The 19891-nt window shown below is 41.2% G+C and overlaps 1 protein-coding gene across 2 annotated transcripts in view; it reads left to right on the top strand.

Annotated features, from left to right (window-relative positions):
• Positions 1-19891, top strand: part of LOC6623062 (transient receptor potential cation channel subfamily V member nanchung) — a 78265-nt gene that overhangs the window by 21513 nt on the left and 36861 nt on the right. For both annotated transcript variants that reach the window (XM_002048022.4, XM_070208372.1), the window contains one exon: positions 3360-3723. The gene's annotated coding sequence lies outside the window, so the exon portion shown is untranslated. The remainder of the gene's footprint in view (positions 1-3359; positions 3724-19891) is intronic.

The following is a 19891-nucleotide window of genomic DNA, read 5'->3' as shown; positions in this document are numbered from 1 at the left end:
AATGCTCAACCGCCCATTCATTCTCTAAGCAGCTCTCATCTTTTTTGTCTGGCTTTGATTTGTGGTTTCAAGCACAGAGCGGCTGCGGTGGTTGCGGGTGCCGCATATCGTTAATTTAATTTAATTTTTTCTTAGTATTATTAATTTGCTAAAAATTTGTCACTTCGCCATTGTTTGAGTTGGCTTTGAAAGGCTCTTTGATGTTGATGCTGATGCTGATGAAGATGAGTGGCCTTTTCGTTGATAAAGATGAGGAGATTCGAGCGTAAGTTGTCCGAGGCTTGGATTAAGTTTGAGCTTGGTTCAGCTTTGGCTGATTTTATATTTTGAAAAGCGACTTCTTATGAATTATTTTATGTAAATTGCTTTTAGCCACTTCTTTAGTGAAATATTAATATTAAGTAAGCCGGTTTTAGGTCTTCTGTTTATCGAACTTATGAAAAAATAGGCTGCCGTCTAGATGAGGTTGTATTTCGCTTAACGCTTCCAATTCCCAACAAGTTATAGTTTTGAGCAGAAAACCAGCTCAGTTGTGTGTGTTTTGGTTTTTATTAATACAAGAAAACAATTCAGATTGATCTTCAGGCTGCCAGAATAATACAGAGTTTTATAAATATTGTGCAAAAGAAAGGTAATATTTGCCGCTGGTTAAGTACACAAAGGCAGAAAATGGGTCTTAGCTCTTGTTGGTACTGCTGCGATTAAGGCACGCTTTAAAGAGCCTCGAGCTGTGCCAGCTTGTCAGACAGAGAAAAAGCGAGAGAGAGAGAGAAGAGCTGATCCACAGTTGCGGCTCCATCGAAGCCAAGGCGGCGTGTGCTGACAATCAAAACAACTGGCACAATGCGAGTATTCGGATATAGAGACGGCAAACAGAGCTTAACAACTGGCAATTGTTGATTGTGGAATACCCTCCAGATCGGAGCTATTATGACATAATTAACTCCTCGTTTACTCGACTGTCTGGATTACATAACGCAGTTGGGAATCGCTCAGGCACGCGAAGCTGCTGCCGGGGATTACGCACAATACAAAAACTGTTTACATTTTTGGCAACAAAACGGAAATGCAGGCTCTAAACTGCTTACAGAACTGGCCAAACAAATAACCCGTACGTACAGCAGACGACCTGAAAAACAGTCACTGGACAGACAGAAAACGGGGGACGAGGGACCAGGAATGGCATTGACAATGGGCAAAAACCGTTCTGATATGGAGCGCCAGCTGCCGCTGCCACTGCCACGGCCGACGACAATCCAAAAAGAAAGCAGACAGAAAGCAAGGGTATACACAGAGCAAGAGTAAGGGAAATAGAAGTAGAAATAGTTTTTATTGATAACTGGGTTTCAGCTCTCTTGAATGGGTTAAACGCCACAGCTGTTGCGGCTGTTGTAACTGTTGTAACTGGCAATAGCTTAGGGATTATAACTGTAAGCGAGCGACCAACAAGCAACCATTGGAGCCGGGCAAATCTCTGCCCAAGACCAGAGACCAGAGACAACAATGAAACAGCTCGAACAGCTCGATGCGGTCCAGAGGCAGACGCGGGCGACGGTGCCCACATAATTGTTGCCCATTGTTGGTCACTAATAATATTTAATAACATTTTGGCGTTAAGTTGGCGAACAGAGCTACCCCGCAACCCTGCCCCTGCCCCTTCTCTCCAATGCCCCTCCAATACTGGCCGGCCCGCCTCATCAATGCCTTGACGAATCGTAAACAAAGCACAAATTTGAGTAATCAGCTTCATTCAAAAAACGTGTAGCCCAAAGACATAGGGACTAGTTAAACAAAAGACACAAGCCGAACTGATGAGATCTGCTTTAAGACTATTTTGATACTCTTAAAAAAAAAACAACAGAAATTAGATGAAGAAAATGTATAATTAATCTTATGGAAAAGAATCCAGGGAATTCAGTTTGGCAAAAGTGCGAACAGAACTTACAAATACTCAATTGTTGATTATGAGGGACGAATATAATATTAAGAAATTTCATTAAATTAAGATTTCTTAGATTTCTTAAGACCTTTTGCAATGCAATTTTAGAGGATTCTTAAAAAATTCTTAAGCTTTTTGCTTGCAATTTGAGCTTAGATTAGATGCTTTTCTCGTCGAAACTCGCTTTGTGAAATGCTAAACGAATCTATTAATATATTTAGAACATTTTTTTAAAACATGTTCTGCACATTCTCTATATTCGCTTGACTGGGTGTCAAAAATTATGCATGAACTTAACGAGCTGTTTATGGAAAGAGCATTAAAAATTGTATATATATATGCATATACATATATCTTCTTTTTTTTTTGCTTCCCACCAGTCCAATCGTAGCGGCAGCAACGCAGAGGTGAATGGGGCACTATTCAGGGACAGGGGACAATGCGAGGGGGCAAAGGGCAGAGTCCAGTCAGGCAGTGTTCCAAGCTCTTCATGGAACAACAAAAGCGCTTAAATGAAACAAAGCAATCGGACAATGGGCGCGCATTATTTTCTAATTTATCGGCATTGTGCGAGTGGCTGTGGCTGGGATCGGCTGCTCAGATTTTCGGCTGATGTACATTCGACAAAAAAAAAAAAAAAAAAATGAATATTGTTGTTGCTTGTTTTCATTATTGATTTAAACAAATCGAAGAGCGAACAAGTGAAGAGCAGTCGGCATCGCTATTAATGCGCTTTTAATGGAGTAATAACAAAGATGACGACGATGACGATGACGATGCCCACGAGGCATTCACAAGGTTCATTCATTAGCGTCGCCCTTTTGGCCAACATTCGTGGCACTTGGCAACTGTACAACAACTATCCCAACGATCCAGAGTAACTCTGCATAGCACAATTAGAGGGTATCTCGACGAATCGATCTCGATGGCAATCACTGCTATTAATTGCATTTTGTCACAACAAATTTTAGACAAAAAAATATTCGCTAGTTGCATTCTGACACGCTATGGGCAACAAAGTGTGGCAGCTGGGAAGTGGGAGTGGAACCCAAAGAGAACTGGGCTGGGCATTAGTTACTTTCGCTTACGCTGGCAGCCGACACTCGCCTCATGTGTGACAAATGTTACGTTCTATTAAACATGTAAAGATTCGTAAATGGCCAAAAGTACGAACGAAGGGTTGGCCAACACAATGCTGAAGCGATGCTGACCCCATTCTGTGGGGCAACTATTGAGCGTGGCTACGCGCTCAAACAAGTGGCATAAATGGGTGTGGCATTAGCTAAACACGCTGTGTTTCGAGTTAAGCTTAGTTAAACTATTGCTAAGATTCTGATTGACATCACAACTAGATTAAGAATCCTATCAAAATTTGCTTTAGCTTTAAATATTTGCTCTTCGTCTTTGTCTTGTCTTGCAGGCTGGCAGTCAGTCGTGCATGTGATTAACAGGAATTATTTGCTCTATGTGCACATACCTCTGTTCAAACATTGATCTGTCGCGACAAAGTCAATTGGCATTATCCTTGCGCCTGCGACTGTTAATTACAAGAATGCCTCAAACATGAAGCGGCACGACAAATTCCTGTGAATACTGCATTGAGAAACGTGAAAAACAAGAAAAAAACTCAAAGACCTTAAATCATAAAAAATGTGAACAATCAATTAACAGCGAACTAAACGTTGCCAGCCAGTCAACGCCGTCCGACAATGGCCAACTACTGTTTGGCCAACTACACTCGGCATACTGAAGCCTGTTGCCTGGCTATACTCTACCCGGGTAAGGTAAGCGAAAATTCTACTGCTGTTTGTTATGCAAAGAAATTTAAGTTGTAGGATGACATGAAATTCAAGAGTTTGAAAGAAAACTTAGAGATTGTTTTGACTATTAACCCTTTGGGAAGTTTCAAAGTCTATTTTTGAGTGAACTATAAATTGAGTTTGAACCAACACGGTTCGAGCTTGCAATAATAGTTTACTTTCTACTAAGAATCGAACGAAGCGAACTATATAAAAGCATATTCAGGAATCGAACGTTAAGGCCGTGAGTTGTAATGTAATGTAAATGTAAATGTAAACGGAACACATATTTATTTGTTTGGTTCAATCTTATATATGCTTTGAGAGAGGGTATGCAATAGTCAACTGGTATCAACATTATTTTCCTCAGTCAGTTGAAGAACTGTTTGATTTGACAGGATGCCACTAAATGATGGCAAACAGAGCGCGAGCTGCGCTTTTTGGGCTCGATTGGCTTCTAAACAGCTGTGGCGGCGTCAACTGGATCTGCTGGATCGGCCGGCTGCGAGCGGCAACTGCTTAATGCAACTGCGGCAACGGAGGCAACTGAGGCGACGGGCTGCAACTGTTGCAACTGCAATATGCAAATGAGGAGTAACAACAAGAGCAGAAGCAAAGTCGCGTCAACTGTTTGTCTTGACCATTTGTAGACGAGGCTTTTGTTTGCCTATCTAATTCATAGGGCTCGACGAGTTTTCCACTCAGTTGCTCGGTTGTTGTTGTTGTTGTTGCTGGCCCGCTTAACACTCGATTGGTTTTGTTGTTTAGCACAATGATACGAGTACAAGCTCGTATATTAACGATCATCGATCGATATTCCAATGTGCCCCACCCCAATATCTCTGGCTGGCTGCTCTGTGCTGGGTGCTCTGTGCTGGGTGCTATATCATTAAGGTTCATTATGTTTTATTTGCGCATCGATGTCCATGTCCAGCAAAGGTGTTTTGTGTTTTTGTGCTTCGTTTCATTTTCGGTTTATTGTTTGATTTCGTTTCGTTTGTTGTTTTGTGTTTACGCTCGACACCATTGCAAATTTTGATACAAAAACCTCGTCATTTATACACATGCGAACATAATTACGTTAATTCATTGTGCTATGAGGGTAGCCAGTCCATTTCTCTCTCCCTCTCTCTCACACTCACACTCACTCTCATTACCCCCCACCGCAGCCCTTATCAAATCATGCGGCAGCCTGTGATTTCTCCTTTGGGTGATTTATGATGTGACGGAAGTTTAGTGTTTCGGAATTTATTAGACAAAACATTGTCCAAATGTTGCCCCGGCTCAGATTACGCTGTCAGCATGCCTGCAATCGAATACCGATCCTCTCAGTAAGTGAGCAGCGATTGGCAACTTTTGCACTCAGTCTGCCCATAGCATTCCATTCCAAATCGAAAAAAAAAAAACAAACAGAATTCCAAGCACAATGTAAGCTGGCGGCAAAAGGACTCGAAACTGTCACGAAAAGGAGCAACAACGTCAGGATGCCACGGTCGCCCATTTGGACGCCATGACAGCCATGTGGGCTACTCTGATATCCGAGTGGGTATGAGAGTGCTCAGTTATTTTTCAATGGCCTATACATATATTGTATTCATATTCCTTTTTTTTTTTACTTTTTTTCCACGTGACGACATTTTCCGCTGAATTTTTATGCCTAGCGAAAGTGCAACTTAAACTGACAACAACTGAAAATCTTTTTTTCTTATTCAAAAATCCCACTTATTATCGAGACAATGTTATCATAGTTGGCTTTTCACCAAACTGGTTCAAGGCAGTCACTCCGCCAGATCCCAAAAAATAACCCATTGAAACTGCGTCAATTGCAGCTCCAAACGGCAATTGCACAGGTGTGTCTCTGGCTAAAAGCTCGAATTGTCGGTTGTCGACGTCACAGAGTTAGATTTTGTACTCTCGCTTGGATGTTTACAGGGAGAAAAACAACAATTGTATTAAAACAATTGACATAATAGAGGCTGACTTAACAAACTACGTCAACCATTGTCTATTAATGATCTTTGGCTGTCGCTGTTTTTGTGAGTGTGTGTGTGTTTTTTTGTTATGCCCATGTTATTAGCTGGAAAAAGTTTTATTTTTTTTGTATATATATAAATTATACATATGACATTGGACTAAAAGGCGGCAGGTCGGCGGTTCACACCGAGCAGCATTTTAATTGTGTATTATTGTAATAATATAAAATAATATCTACAATAATAATATGGTAAAAAGAACACATATAAAAAAGGCATTAACAATAGAAATTGTTATTAACAATAATAATTAAAATTGACTGCACACGAAGTTTGGGGCGCGTTAAACTAACAATTTCGGTGGCACCGGGCAAGGCCGGGCAATTTCTTCTATTAATCAAATATAGGGTTATGTTGATACCTTAATCGCCGCCAATTATAAGCATACACACAAAACAAGATTGATTTTTTTCAACAGAAATAAGGGTATGTTTTAGTCGTTGACACTCAACTGCAAAAGTTTTGGATGTTTTGTTATTTTGCTTACTTTGTTCTGTCTCTCAAATGGTGCGAAAACAGCGTTTTTCTATTTTCATTTTCACTTGGCCGCTTTTAATAAATTCATTTACACTTTGTTGCGTTTATTTTATTTTTTTTGTTGTTGTTATTTTTTATGTGCTACTCCGAATTGGGGCGCGAGCCTAGCCAAGTTGTAGCGTGTGTAGCTTGTTGTCAAGGACGATTTGCGAGGACTGCAATTGCAACCCCTAATTGCTGGCCCACTTGAGGGAAACTGGGCTCAGCTGCGCTTATCTGTGTCAGCCATCAGTTGGTTGCGTTCTCATCCGCAACATCCACATCCACTCCACTATCAGTCGGGGCTAATCGGCGAACAGCCTTGCCTTTGGTCCTTGCCAACTCGCTCGCATCCTGCCACCATCTGTGTGCCGGGCTAATTTCATGTTTATCGCGGCATCGAAATTAACCAGTGGCCAAAAGGGGCGTGTTTGCTAAGCTTTAGTCTCGCGGTCGGTTTTCTGACTCTTCCAATTATTGTTAACCCTGCTGTTTATGGGCCAATTTGTAAGTTCCTTTGACAAACGTTTACCGCTAATTTGCTTGATTGAATAATGATCTTTGATATTTTTTATTAACTCATTAATTAGATTAATAAGTTTACATTTATCGCAAATCCTTTGTAGAGCATTTCCCATTCGTTTTGTTACTGTGCGTTAATTTTCGCTGTTGTTCGATTTGTTAATGTTTGATTATTGAATTTAAAATTTTCCATATTGTATCGATCGTGGGCAGCCTTATATTTATCTATGTCGATCTCAGTTTGCGTTGCCAATTAGCACAGTTTTTGGCTCAGTTTGGTTTCATTGGCAATGAGCAATGCCATTGTATATGCAATTGTTGGGCTCTCATTGTATCAAATTCAATATCAATTTGGTGGTCGATTGAGTAAGTTTAGGCTTAGGGTTCAAAAAGAAGACAATAATTCGAGTATTTAGAATGAAAATTGCAGGGTATTACATTGTGCAGCGCCTCTTTAGTCAACTCTTGATTGGCCTGTCTTGATACCGCGCACTTCCATTCGAAATATGTTCTCACAGGACCGAAAAGGCTACCACGCCTTGGACCCACGACTCTAGACTTGGACTTACAGCTCATGGCTCAAGTGCGCCCACTTAACGGGATCACACACACACACACACACAAACGCACACACACAATGAAAATGTTTAACGCCGCTTTTCCCACCACCACCCAGCCCGCCTCCGTCTCCGTCTCCGCCGGCACTCGACCAAAAATCGCGCGGCCATTAGAGCGTGTTTAATGTTATTTATTCATTAGGTTTAAGTGTGCGCGAAAAATAACAATTACAAAAAGAAATATGTTATATATAAAAAAAAAAATCCGCACTTTTTTGTGTGCGGGGTCAGATTTCCCGAAAACGAAAAAATACGAAACGATAATTGAGTGGCAGCGTCGACGCTATGAAAATACGAGAGCATACTCGTATACGTACTCAGCTATTTTGTATAAAGGACTGGCATATTTTGTGGCAAGGATCTCGCGATTCTGTGCAGCTGTTGTGGGCTGTGGAAAGTGCAGGAAGTCTGCTAGTTCGGCTTGCACAGAGCACAGAGCACACGGTCACGGGAGCTGGGGCAGCTGTGTGTTGTGCTTACCACAGGCAGACATCAATTGAATGGATGCCATTATTCAAGTCCAAACGAGCCGCAAAATTGGCCTATAGCTTAACCAAATAATAAACATAATATGTAAAAGCTTGCACTCAAATTATGGCCATTATCTATGAAGGGCAATTGAAGAACTTTTTATGCCTAATCTCTAAATATAAAACTGTTTGTCCTGACTGACTGATGGACTGAATGACTGACAGACTTGCAGAAAAATCCCATCAGCAATTGTGATCAAGTTGCAAAGGACGTTTGTATAAAACTTTCTTGTTTACCATGCAATTGCTCTCAAAATTATTCTGAAAGATCTTTAAGAAAAAACATTTGAGATGTGTTTCACACTTTTTCCACGGTTTCTGGTTGGAATGTATAAGTCAAAGGTAGCGTGGGCGGAATTCAAAGTTTTCCTTGATTCGGCTAAAGTTTTAGTTCAAAGTGTGAAACGCTGTGTTGCTTTTAATTTTTGTAAATATTAAGATACTTTCATTAGAGTTTCTTATCTGATCGCATGCTCAAGCTAGCTTTGTTTCATGCACATTTTTTGTTTGTGTGTGTGCAACCGAATATGCCACATGTGGCATATTTAAATGTGCAACACATTGAACATTATGGCCAGGTGTTGCCTGGCGGGAACACCAGTAAAAAGCTGCCACACACACACACATGGCACACACTCACACGCACGCACAGCGAGCTGGGGCTTCAATTGTAACCTTTGACAATTACGCGCTTCGACGAGCGTGCACAGCTTCCCAGTGGAGTAAGTCTTTGAATCCGAGACTCAGTCAACCAACTAGCGAGAGTTCCAGCACTTGAGCGGCTTTCATTTAATTAGCCACAGCTGACAGTTTGCCAAAGAAAGGAGCAACAAGGTAAGCAACAGCTGGAGGCCAGGAACTTACCACACACACCCACTCATGTACACATACATACATACATATGTACACACACATGATTCAGAGGTGCGTTGCCGGCGGCAATCGAAGCGGAGTCAGGCTCAAAGTTAGATTTGGAGTCAGAGTCGGAGTCAGAGTCGAATCTGAAGTTGGACCACTTGAGTTGGCGTGCGGCCAGCTGTTGCGAGTGCAATCCGCTCTGTCGTGACCGTTCCTGTTCCCATTGCCATTCGCAAATCCTTCTACCGGCACCGGAACAGGCCGAACCACTTGACGCTGCTTCAATGGCTACAAAATGCAATACATAATGACATTTCACTTTGCAATTACAATATAAATTGCGCGGGCATTAAACGGCTTCAACTTGCGCCAAATGCACTCGAAACATTTCAAGTGAACGTTCCACAGAAGGCAAAAAAAAAAAGAATCAAATAAAAAAAGTGAATCATTTTTTTTGTATTTTCTGTTTTGTTGTTGTGCTTGCTGTGCTATAAATCAAAATTGTGTAAAAAGTGCAGCGCAGTCAAGCATTAAAAATTAATTATGAAATTCTTACTCTCTTACGCTCTCGGACTCTGCCTGCTTTAGGATTTCTATGATTTATTAAGTAGGTAGCTTCGGATCGTAAAATTGAGTTATGTAAGGAACCGCTGCGGTTCGTAGGGAAAAACAACATGGAACACACCCCGTTGCAATAGTATTCTGGAAAATCTAGCAGGCGCCAAAATGTTTGCCAAACAAAGCGTAAATTATGAAAATTATGAATTGCCTTGGTTTGCGCTACCTATAAAGCATTTTTGTGCCCAATGTTCGAGAGAGAGAGAGAGAGGGAGCTGCGTCTTAGAGAAGGCTCCGTGACTCGGGCTCTAACCGTGTCGATTGTCTGGCAATGACATCTTTATTAGTTTCCACAACGGTGGGCTCAAGCATGGAAAATGTCAAAAATATATAATGAATTATGATGAATTGGCTGTAGCGATACGCCAAGAGACTCCAGAGAACAACAAAAGTCAATTATAAACTTAATTTGAACTAAAGTTTTAGAAATTTAAACGTGTCGTGTGCACCTCAAAGCTTCTTTGTCTTTATTGAAGCTCCTATTTTTCAGGCTACATTCATCTTAAACTTATTTAACATAAGATATTTGTAAACAAATTTTGTATATACGTTTTATTTTAACTTTTGGCATTTGATGAAACAATTTGCTAATAAATAATTGCTTTGATTTTGTTCATGGTTAGCTCCCTGCCTTGAGGTTCGATTCCTTATCCCTGTTTCCACATTCATGAGCTCTTCGTTCAGTCTTGGTCTGTTAGAAACTTAATAGAATTCACTTTCCAATTTACAATTGCCCGTTGTATGGAAAATATTGCAAAGCTTGCATATATTTCTTTACAAGCTGCGGGCTAAAGTTGATCTGTGTCCAAAATATGGTCAGATATATGCAATGTTTGGGGCCAAAGTCAAATATACTTTCGGTCTGGCTCACACACTCAAAAGTTGTTGTACTTAAGCAAAGAAATGTTTATGTCTTTAATGTTTTTAGTTTTAAATAGATTTCAGTTTCCGATTCGACTCAAGGCATTGATTCAAAATCTTGATGCAAAAACTAAACTTCACATAAAGTAATTAGAAGTATGGTATTAACCTACCGTCAAGGACTCGTAAAGGCTTAGCCAGGGCTTGCTAGATCTAAAAATATCTTAACTGGTAGCCGTTTGCAATAGCCAACAATACACACACACACACACTGGCACACACATGCATACAGACTTCGAACCAAACTCTAAATATATATAAAAAATTGTTATATTTTGTTTTTTGTTTGGCAACAATGGCGACCAGTCTCTCGACATGCCCAGTGACATTTGAAAGCGCTTTAAGGCCGAATCGCATTTTGACATTAATTGTATAAATTCTTGGGGTAACTCGACTCGAATCGTTTCAAATCGTTTCAAATCGATGCCAAACAATTGCGTCAAATTAAAAACTCAGCCTGCCAAGTGCCCCTGTCCGGATCTGGAGCTAGGGTTGGGTCGGTCCAATATCTTTGGTCTTTCTCTCTCGCTCAAGTGGCACGTGCTTTTGTTGTGCGGCGACGGTGAAACCGCTGCTCGCATTTGTCTCCGCCATTGGCATTTGTCTCATTTAGAGAAAGGTGGCATTTTGAAGTGCTTATGGAGATGTAGATCTCGGTGTGTATCACAAACGCGTATGCATAACAAAACTGGGACAATGAATGCGGCTGCCAGAGATTGATTGTGCGACGCCATTTTGTGGCCAACAAGTAGCTGAATGTGAGCCATAATATATACATATATGTTGGGATAAACATTAAAAAGTCAGGCTAACATATTGTATAGGTAGGTAGTACATTATTTCAATATTACGGAAGAGCCGCGCAACGCTGGGTAATTATTTCAACTAGTACATATATTACACATATTACTGCACATATTAATGCTTATACATTTATTGTGGTTGTTTAGCCTTAAGGCTCAGGCAAGGACATTTCTAAAGCCATCCACAATTCATGCCTCCATTTGTGCTTTTCTTTTCCGCCAGACAATCAGGCAGGTCTCCTTTATTTTGCCGTCTAGTCTTGCCCAGTTCACATAATGGAACAGTAATTAACACAAATCGCAAATTATAACAAATCCCAGCAGTCAGTCCGTCCGTCTGTTCGTCTGTCCGTCCGTTCACCCGTTCCCCCATCAGCAGCCTTCAGTCTGAGGCATTTATGTACATACATTAGGCTTTTCTTTAGCTTCTTGTTTTCCCATTTTGAATGGCCATTTATCATTGAAACTATGACGGCCCATTTGCTACACATGCGCGAACGCGAAACGGAAGTGGACAAAAGTAGCCAGTTTCTTACTTAAAGACGATATATTTAATGTCATTCTCAAGCAACCAGTCGACCAGTCGACCACGTCCAGCAGGAGGAGGCTGTAGCTGCCAAGTATGGGCAACAATTTGACCGCAGTTGCCGCACATTTGAACCCAAATTACTTGAGATAAATGCGTACTTAATTTGCAGACTTTGAGTGGTGGTATCAAAATAATAATCAATGTTCCATTATCCTTTCAACGGCAGGCGAGCCCAGCGCTGAGCTGAGCGTGAAGATTATAAGCGACACGTCCCCTGCGGCCGCCCCAGTTCCATGCGAATACCAGTTGAACCCGTTTCGAACCAGAACCCTTCTCGTCCGTGCGTGTGTGTGTGCGAAAAGTTTGTCTTTGCGTCTCCCTGGGGCCCCGAGGCGGCGCAAAAATTTGGACAAGTTACGTGTTTGCCAAAGTTAAATAGCTGCCGTTTTGGGTGCAAAGGTTAAACAAGGATTTGGCATGTTTTTCTAGACGCGCAAAAGTGGCAGCTAAAGCAACAGCAACAGATATTCTGAAACGAGTTTGCCAAACACTCTGATTGGCCTTTTATACCCAGGTTTAGACTTCTCTCGGCATTTTCTCCTATCACAGAGTATCTCACAGTTGCATACAGTTCACTGCCTGTCAATTGTCTACGCTGTTCCATTTAAAATCTGAGGCCTTATGCAAATCCAATTTGATTCAGTTAAATGATCCAAGACCAAGACAGGTAGGCGTCACCATCATATCATATCGAAATCAACTTCGATTTGTATTGTATCAAGTGGAGAGCATAAAGACGGCGACATTAAAACAAAAGTAAATCACGGCTTAGCGTCAAAGATGTTAATTTTATGGGTGCCTCGGCTACCTTTTCGGGTCTCTTGCCTCTCAAATTTATGCAGCAACTGTCAAAAGGGGGCGCGCCCCAGTCATAAAATCTCGAAATCTGTACAAGTCGAACAAATAACTTGCCCCTGCTTCCATATTGGAGCGTGTGACGCGTAACGGTCAGGGACTAGTCCATTTGCCGTTGATGATTCCCGATCTTTAGCATTAACTGATCCCGCATCAATGCTGCTCGCCTTTTGTCACAAAAATACAAAAAAAAAAAAAAAACGAACAAACAACATCCAAATCAATGCCAAAAAAATGAATAGAAAACTGATCATTAGCATGGTTTCAATCAGTGCATTGATCATCTGACTACCAGCATTTAAAGATCTGGGATCTGGGATCTGGGTGAAATGTTCTAACAGTTCTCCCAAGTATTAACTGGTAGCTACAATTGCAAAAGCGGGTCAGTTCTGCTGCTAATGATGTTAGCTAATTAATACTAATGATAATATGCTACCATAGTCGGGAGTATTCCATATTATTCAGTCTTTGAACTCTGGTAGATTATTATATATTTTCAAAGTTCTAATGCAACAATTCCATTTTCAAGTAACAGTTGCCCTTTCTACTGAAAATATTGCAAGCTTTCAATGTTTTCATATAGAAAATGCGGGCTAGATTTTATATCTATCCAAATTTAGTTACCCATCAAATTTGGTTAGTTAAATGCTTTGGTTAGGACCCAAGTGGCTTTTGCTTGGAGCTTAAACCTTGTTTTTTTTTTTTCGTATTTATAAATATAGAATTAAGTTGGGAATTATGTGCTTGCAGCCTTGGCGCAAATTGAATATTTTCAGAATATATATTTTCTGTGTAATAAACTATAAAGCATATAATTTGTAGCCAGTTGGTACAAGTTGTCATTTAATATCCATCTCCCCACATTGGCGAGGCCAACCATTAATCTATGCGCCATTCTGGTGATCCTTGAACATCTAAACACACGCATTAACGCAATATCCAATTAAAATATTTCACTATGATTTTGAATTTGTAAACATTTTAATTTCCACGCGAAGCTATTCAGCGCTTTAAAGTTGAACAATGGCCACATTTACGGCTGATATATGAATGTGCACACTTATAAAAACACAGTCAGATTTGGAGCAATTAGAGGACCGGCAATGCGGAAAACAAAACCAACCAGATGATATATCAGAGAGAGTCTCTGTATAGAAGCCAGATGTGTGTGTGCGTGTGTGTGGGAGGTTTCTGGGCTGGTGCTGTAATTAATTTACGCCACTTGACTTTTTGGCGGAGGGGAACAATGGAGATGACGAGGCCAAGCTGTGTTGGCGCCAAGCGGAAGCCGAAACGGAAGCGGAAATGCCAAAGCATGTGGAAACGTTTGCCAATGTTCGTCGAGTAGAAAGGATAATGCTGCCAGTAATTAAAAGCGGCAAGCAACTAGCTAAGCTAAGCGGCTAGAATTGGCCAGGGGTACGGCTCTGGTGAGGGGTTCAATGTGCTCTGAAGCGCCGCACTTTTGAGTGGCTTTGGCGGGCATTTTTTTACGCGCCAATCGTTGTGCTAATTGAATATTTGCCAGGTGGACGGAGCTAGGATTAGATTTGCGTACGCTGCATTTAACCCGAAAAGGATGTGAGAGCAGTCTGCTGTTGCTGACCAGGCTAACCGTCTGGTTGTTTTGATGAGCATTAACCGCTAAATGCTTCTTTTTCTGCATATTCATTTTTGGGACAAGGACAATGCAGGACCTCCCAATATGACTTCGATGCGGCACGTTGACAATGCGCCATTTGTCTCAATTGTTGCGGCCACATTTTCGTCATTCTTTTAAGTAAAATAACATTTTTCAATACGCAATTGTCCTTTTCCACTCGTTGTCCTGAATGGCGGTTACCTTTTGAAGCATTGCCATAGCCCAAACAATTGTCAATTGTCCCTAGACAAGACAAGACAAGACAAACAAATTTGCATTTTTCGTACAAGTTTCAGTTTGGTTTTTCAACAGAAACACTTCCAGAAATGTGAACTCGAAACTGAGGAGAGCTCACTGAGAACTCAGACCCACCGCAAGGCAGCCGAAGTAGACCATAAAAACGGCTCAGTCGAGACGAGCTCAGTAATAAACGCAAAGGAATCGTGTGGAATCGCGTGCCTCGAAGCAATATTTACATATTTGTATTGGCCTCAGCCTCAGTCTCAGTCTCAGTTGCAGAGAAGGAGCCGTTCTCAACCTCACACCTCCCTCATTTCGATGCCTCTTGAGGCAAGATGATTTATAACGTTTGTAAAAATATGACAGACTTGTCATATAAATTCTCATATTGTTAGCATACCTAAAGCCATTCACCAAAGCATCGTTTCCACTGTGGCTTTTGTGCGCCTCCTGTAAACGTGGTCAATGCCAATGATGCAACGCCCATAGTCCAGTCTCAGTCTCAGTCCCGGTCTCACTTGGCGCTTTTGTTTGGAGCTCTGGCTCTGCCACATTCTGACCATTTGCACGTGCTGCATGCCGCATGCAGCCAGGCTCTTAAGTGCCAACAGCAAAATGGCACATTAAAATATTTTCAATTTCAGTTTTGGCTCTTTAGGCGTGTTGAGAATAAAATAGACTTCAGGAAGTCAAAATTACAGAAGTCGCTTTATTACTTGTTAGCCTCGGGCTTCCCTCTGCGCGCGTCGAAGGATCGCTTGGAGCAATCATTAGAATATTTTCCGACATGAAATGAAATCTTGGGGCATTTGTGTGAAGGTGTTTTAAAGCTGCATAGCTGGTTGAATATCTAATTATTTTGCAGTTGCAAACTTTTATTTATAATTTTCATATTAAATTAAATTAATTATTATTATTAACGTCTATTATTTATATTATTATTCTCTTCGATATTGTTACTATCTATGTATGTATATTATTATTATTTTCATTATCATTCTCATTAGAGTTTTATCAGAGAAGAGAGCTGCAACTGGAAAATAGACAAAAATATTCTATACTATAATATTTTGTAGAGTGCACCCAACTATTCTTCTAATACTCGTCTTGTGCTATATATCACACCAATTGTTGTTATAGAGCTATTTTTCTCTGAATTGCGATTCGTATTATTTCCTAAGCGCGTGCGATTTACTTGGTATATGGGGTGTTGCATGCCTCATGACAAACTTATGCACAACACCCATTTGAGGCGAGACACATCGTAAAATGTGGCACTCAGGCAAGGGAGGGATCAGCAGTCAGTGCTTCGCGTAGGAGTGATTGTGAGGCGTATTTGTGACCTAAAGTTATTAGGCAAAGTGACCTTTTGGGCAGCTACCTTCGCGCGATGCTCTCATCGGGTGTGTAGGCTGAGTAGGGCGATCGTAAAGTGGAGTTGAGCTAAGTAGAAACAGATTTCAGTTGTCCATTGGGTATTTCCGTGGCAAGGACGCGTGTCCTGCATAAAAGCTAAATGCATTGCAGAGCCATTGTTTGGCCTAATGCTAATGCCCTGACCCTGTTCGGCCTGTTTGGCCTTATTAGTGGGTTTATTGAAGAGCGAGCCAAAGGATGTGCGACGCGGCGCAGAGCGGCACAGGAAATTCCAAAATTTTTAACCCAATGCCCAAGCCGAGACTTCCGAGAAGGCGAACCGGCCAACAAACTGACGATTAGCGTTCGACGCTGATTTCTTGTCAAAATTCACTTGAAATTTCACACTTTAATGTTAATGCCGAGCACGTTGAGCGGCTGCCGTTCGATAAATGCCGCCTCCTGACTGGATATCGATAACAACGGCAATTTGATACCCAATCTTTGTAGTCATAATCTTTGAACTCTTGTCCTGCCTGCCATATTAGACAAACCAGCACTACAATGGCAACAAACGCAATACAAAAACATTAGGAAACAATTGAAATTGTTGAAACATAAATTCCCCTACCCTAACTTACCCTACCCCACCCCCCAAAACGCTACCCACTCCACTGCGTAACAGTGTCCTTGTATCTGTATCCTGCGCAATATGTGTTTTGCCTTTGTTGTTGTTTTTGTTGCCGCCTTTGTTGCTGGGTGTTTCTCTTTTTATACACAGTACCCATTGAAAATTCCTACCAATTGGGTATACTAGTCCGAAGGCATAAACCTGTACAGAGTATATATTTTTGATCTGAACATCTGATATCGGAAACGATAAGATCAAGAGGATTGAAAGTGGGAAATATATATATATATTTTTTTTGATTATTTTCCCATTTCATTATTATATATCGAAATTGAAACATATTATTATCTTTCCTTTTGTATATGTTAATATAGAAGAAATATTGAATTATGTTTACCGCATCTCTTCACTGGCTACAGGGTGTCTGCTAGTCGGGCAATAGCAACTTAAGCGCTCTTGTTTCTGGCTTTTTCTTCTCTTTTTTCCGTTTTGATATTATTTCAGTCAGCGTCATCGCATCGTTTCGCTTTGTTTCGCCCTGGCATTATTACGTCTGATATTCCAAAGAGGGATTTTTGGATTGGTAATGGCAATGGGTAGTTTGTGTCTGAAGTGGCTACAATGGGCATTAATTTATATGGAGCATTGCTAACAACTAAATGCGCATTATGACAGCATTTGCCCCGCTTTAATTGAGCTCCCAACTGGCAGAGTAGCATGACTGTACCACTCTCTGGTCAATTCTCTTTGACTCTCTCTCCCTGTCTGTCTGTCTGTCTGCCTGTCGCTCTCTTTTATGTGATGCGCTGTTGTCAACGTTGATCTAATCTGACATTTGGCAGACACAGACAGATAAATGCATCGCTGCACAGATTTCCCAATAAACAAATTTGTACGAAGAAAATGTATATTTTGCACACGGTCCACGGGTCCCTCTAGAGTTACATATAGATACAGATACGGATACATTCTGTGGCAGAGATTAGCGTTTTACGCTCGCTTGAATTTTTATTATGCTAAGCTTGGATTTAAATTTTTCATTGTTCCGCTCAAGAGGGGTTGATTGTTTCTGTTTTGGCAGGGGGTACGGAAGGGCCAGGGTGGTCAACTGAAGAGTTTGCCCTGCCAGTGGGCTGTCAACTGGGAGAGTTAGCCCAGTCGAAGCACTTGCTCTCTGGCCCATAGCAAAATGTATCGTTATGAAAGACTTTAGGGAATTGTCATGATATATGCTCTATATAAAGCAAGGTGATTAGGCATGGACAATAACCCACAACTGAATGTCGATCCTGGCAGACAGTGCGTCGCCGTTGTTGCCACAGCGAAACGAATAGGGACAGGGTCATTGGGCATATTTAGCATGGTGTTGTTGGACATTTAAAAGAAAATAGATTATGGCATGAATGAAACGAAATGAAATTTCAGAATGATCTGCAATTCTATACTAATCTAACAGACAGCAGGGCGACTCTCTGTCTAACCATTGTGTTGCCGGTGATCTTGCCAGACATGCTGGCGACGTGGACGACGACTCACAGTGCCCGGCTCGCCCATGGACCCTAGGGCAGGTAGTTGGTCGACTGAAAGGAAGTGCTCTATGGCCATTGTCCAGGGCATAGTTTATGTGTCTGCTGCCTAGACGATTCACGATCCACGATCCGTATCCATTGTTGGCCACGCTTTTCGTAGAACAGTGTGTGACAAACAGTAGAACAAGAGAACCGTAGAACAAGGGAGAGAACTGAAATGCAATAGAAGAATGCACAGAGACAACGACTTTTCTGTTGACTGCGCCCCAAGATAAAATGCAGTTTTCTTTTTTCTTTTTTTGTTCTCTATATAGAATTTATTTAGTTGGCTTTTATATTGCTTGTCTATTAATGTGGAAATGCCTCTCCAAATTGGAGTGTCATTTGTGCTGATAGCCAGCCGTACACGGGGCAAGGGCAAGGGGGCGGGGTGAATTTCTCATAAAGAAAATGCTTACCGAATTGTTGGGGTGGAAATTAAATGAAAGTCATAAAACTGTGAAAGGAAACGCATTCAAAATTTACAATGTCAGAAGAAAATGCTCTTGTTTCGAATTGAAAACTAATGAATCTTATAATCTACTGAAGGAAGTAAGCCTTAATTTACAAAATATATATGAAACACAAAAAATATTAAAAATTTCTCAAAATATGAATAGTATTTAGGATATTGAGAAAAGCCTTGTTGCAAATATTTCGTTTCATATATTCGAGTTATCTACCAAGCTTGTAGAAAAATTCAATCTGAACTATATTGCATGCAAATAAATGCATCCCGAACAGATTTATTCAATCCCATAATATTAATGAACGCTCTCAAAAAAACAACACTCCAAGCTCGTCAAGTACACAACCTTCAAATATTATTTACTAGCATTATATGCATTATATACCCTATATACACGCATACTTGTGTACCCACAACTCACCTGAACCCTGACGCCGACGCGCCAGACAGTCTGTCGCCAACGTGCCCTGGACAGGGCCTACAAGAGCAATACAGTGTAAAGGTAAATGATAAGGGAGAGAGAGAGAGAGAGAGAGAGGGAAAGAATGCAGGCCAAAGAGAGATGCAGACAAGTAGCTGAGCGGACATAACAACATGCACAAAGAGAGCGAGACAAAAGCAAAGACACAAGGCTGAAAGAAAGAAAAGCAAATAAAAGACAGAAGAGGATCACTTACAGCACACAAAGAGACACACACTGAGAGAAAGAGAGCGAGAGAGAGCAAGAGCAAAGAGAACAGAGAAACAAAAACAATGGCCTCCTACACAGTGGTAAGTGATCAGTGGCCTAGGGCCAAAAAAAATAGAAGTAAAATAAAATAACAAAAATAATTCTAAAACCGAACCCGTGCCCGGGGCATTTGACTTTTGTTGTGCGTTTCACTTTATTTTCATTTGTTTTGGGAATTTCCCAAATAAAAGATAGTTAAGGCCAGACAATGCCAGCCAACAGGTAGATATAACCGAGAAGGTACAGTCGATCCGATCCGAGGATGACGTTGACAACGACAACGACAACGACATCGACAACGGCAACACCTGTGCCCGAGCGAGCCGAGCGCGGAGTTTCCCAGGCTCCTCGGGCACAGCTGGTGCAAAAACAAACAGAGGAAGGAGTAAGTAAGTTTAAGCCTAAGCCGGCTTTTACTTAGACCGGGCATCAGGCCTGTGGCCATTGGACTTAGCCAGTTAGCTATGGGCAGATTTAAATGACCGCAGCTCAGCGACGATTTGTATAATTAGAATTAGCCGCATGCAAATTGTGGGAATTTCAAAGATCCATCCATACGAACGATGCCGATAGAGGCGTTCGTGATTGCGCCCAGAAAAACAAAAATTGATTGGTTCACACGATGCAAAGCTCGTTTATAATTTATGATTCTGTT

Source organism: Drosophila virilis, chromosome 3, assembly GCF_030788295.1.
Source record: "Drosophila virilis strain 15010-1051.87 chromosome 3, Dvir_AGI_RSII-ME, whole genome shotgun sequence".
Taxonomy (NCBI): domain Eukaryota; kingdom Metazoa; phylum Arthropoda; class Insecta; order Diptera; family Drosophilidae; genus Drosophila; species Drosophila virilis.
This window is presented reverse-complemented; position numbering and strand designations above follow the sequence as displayed.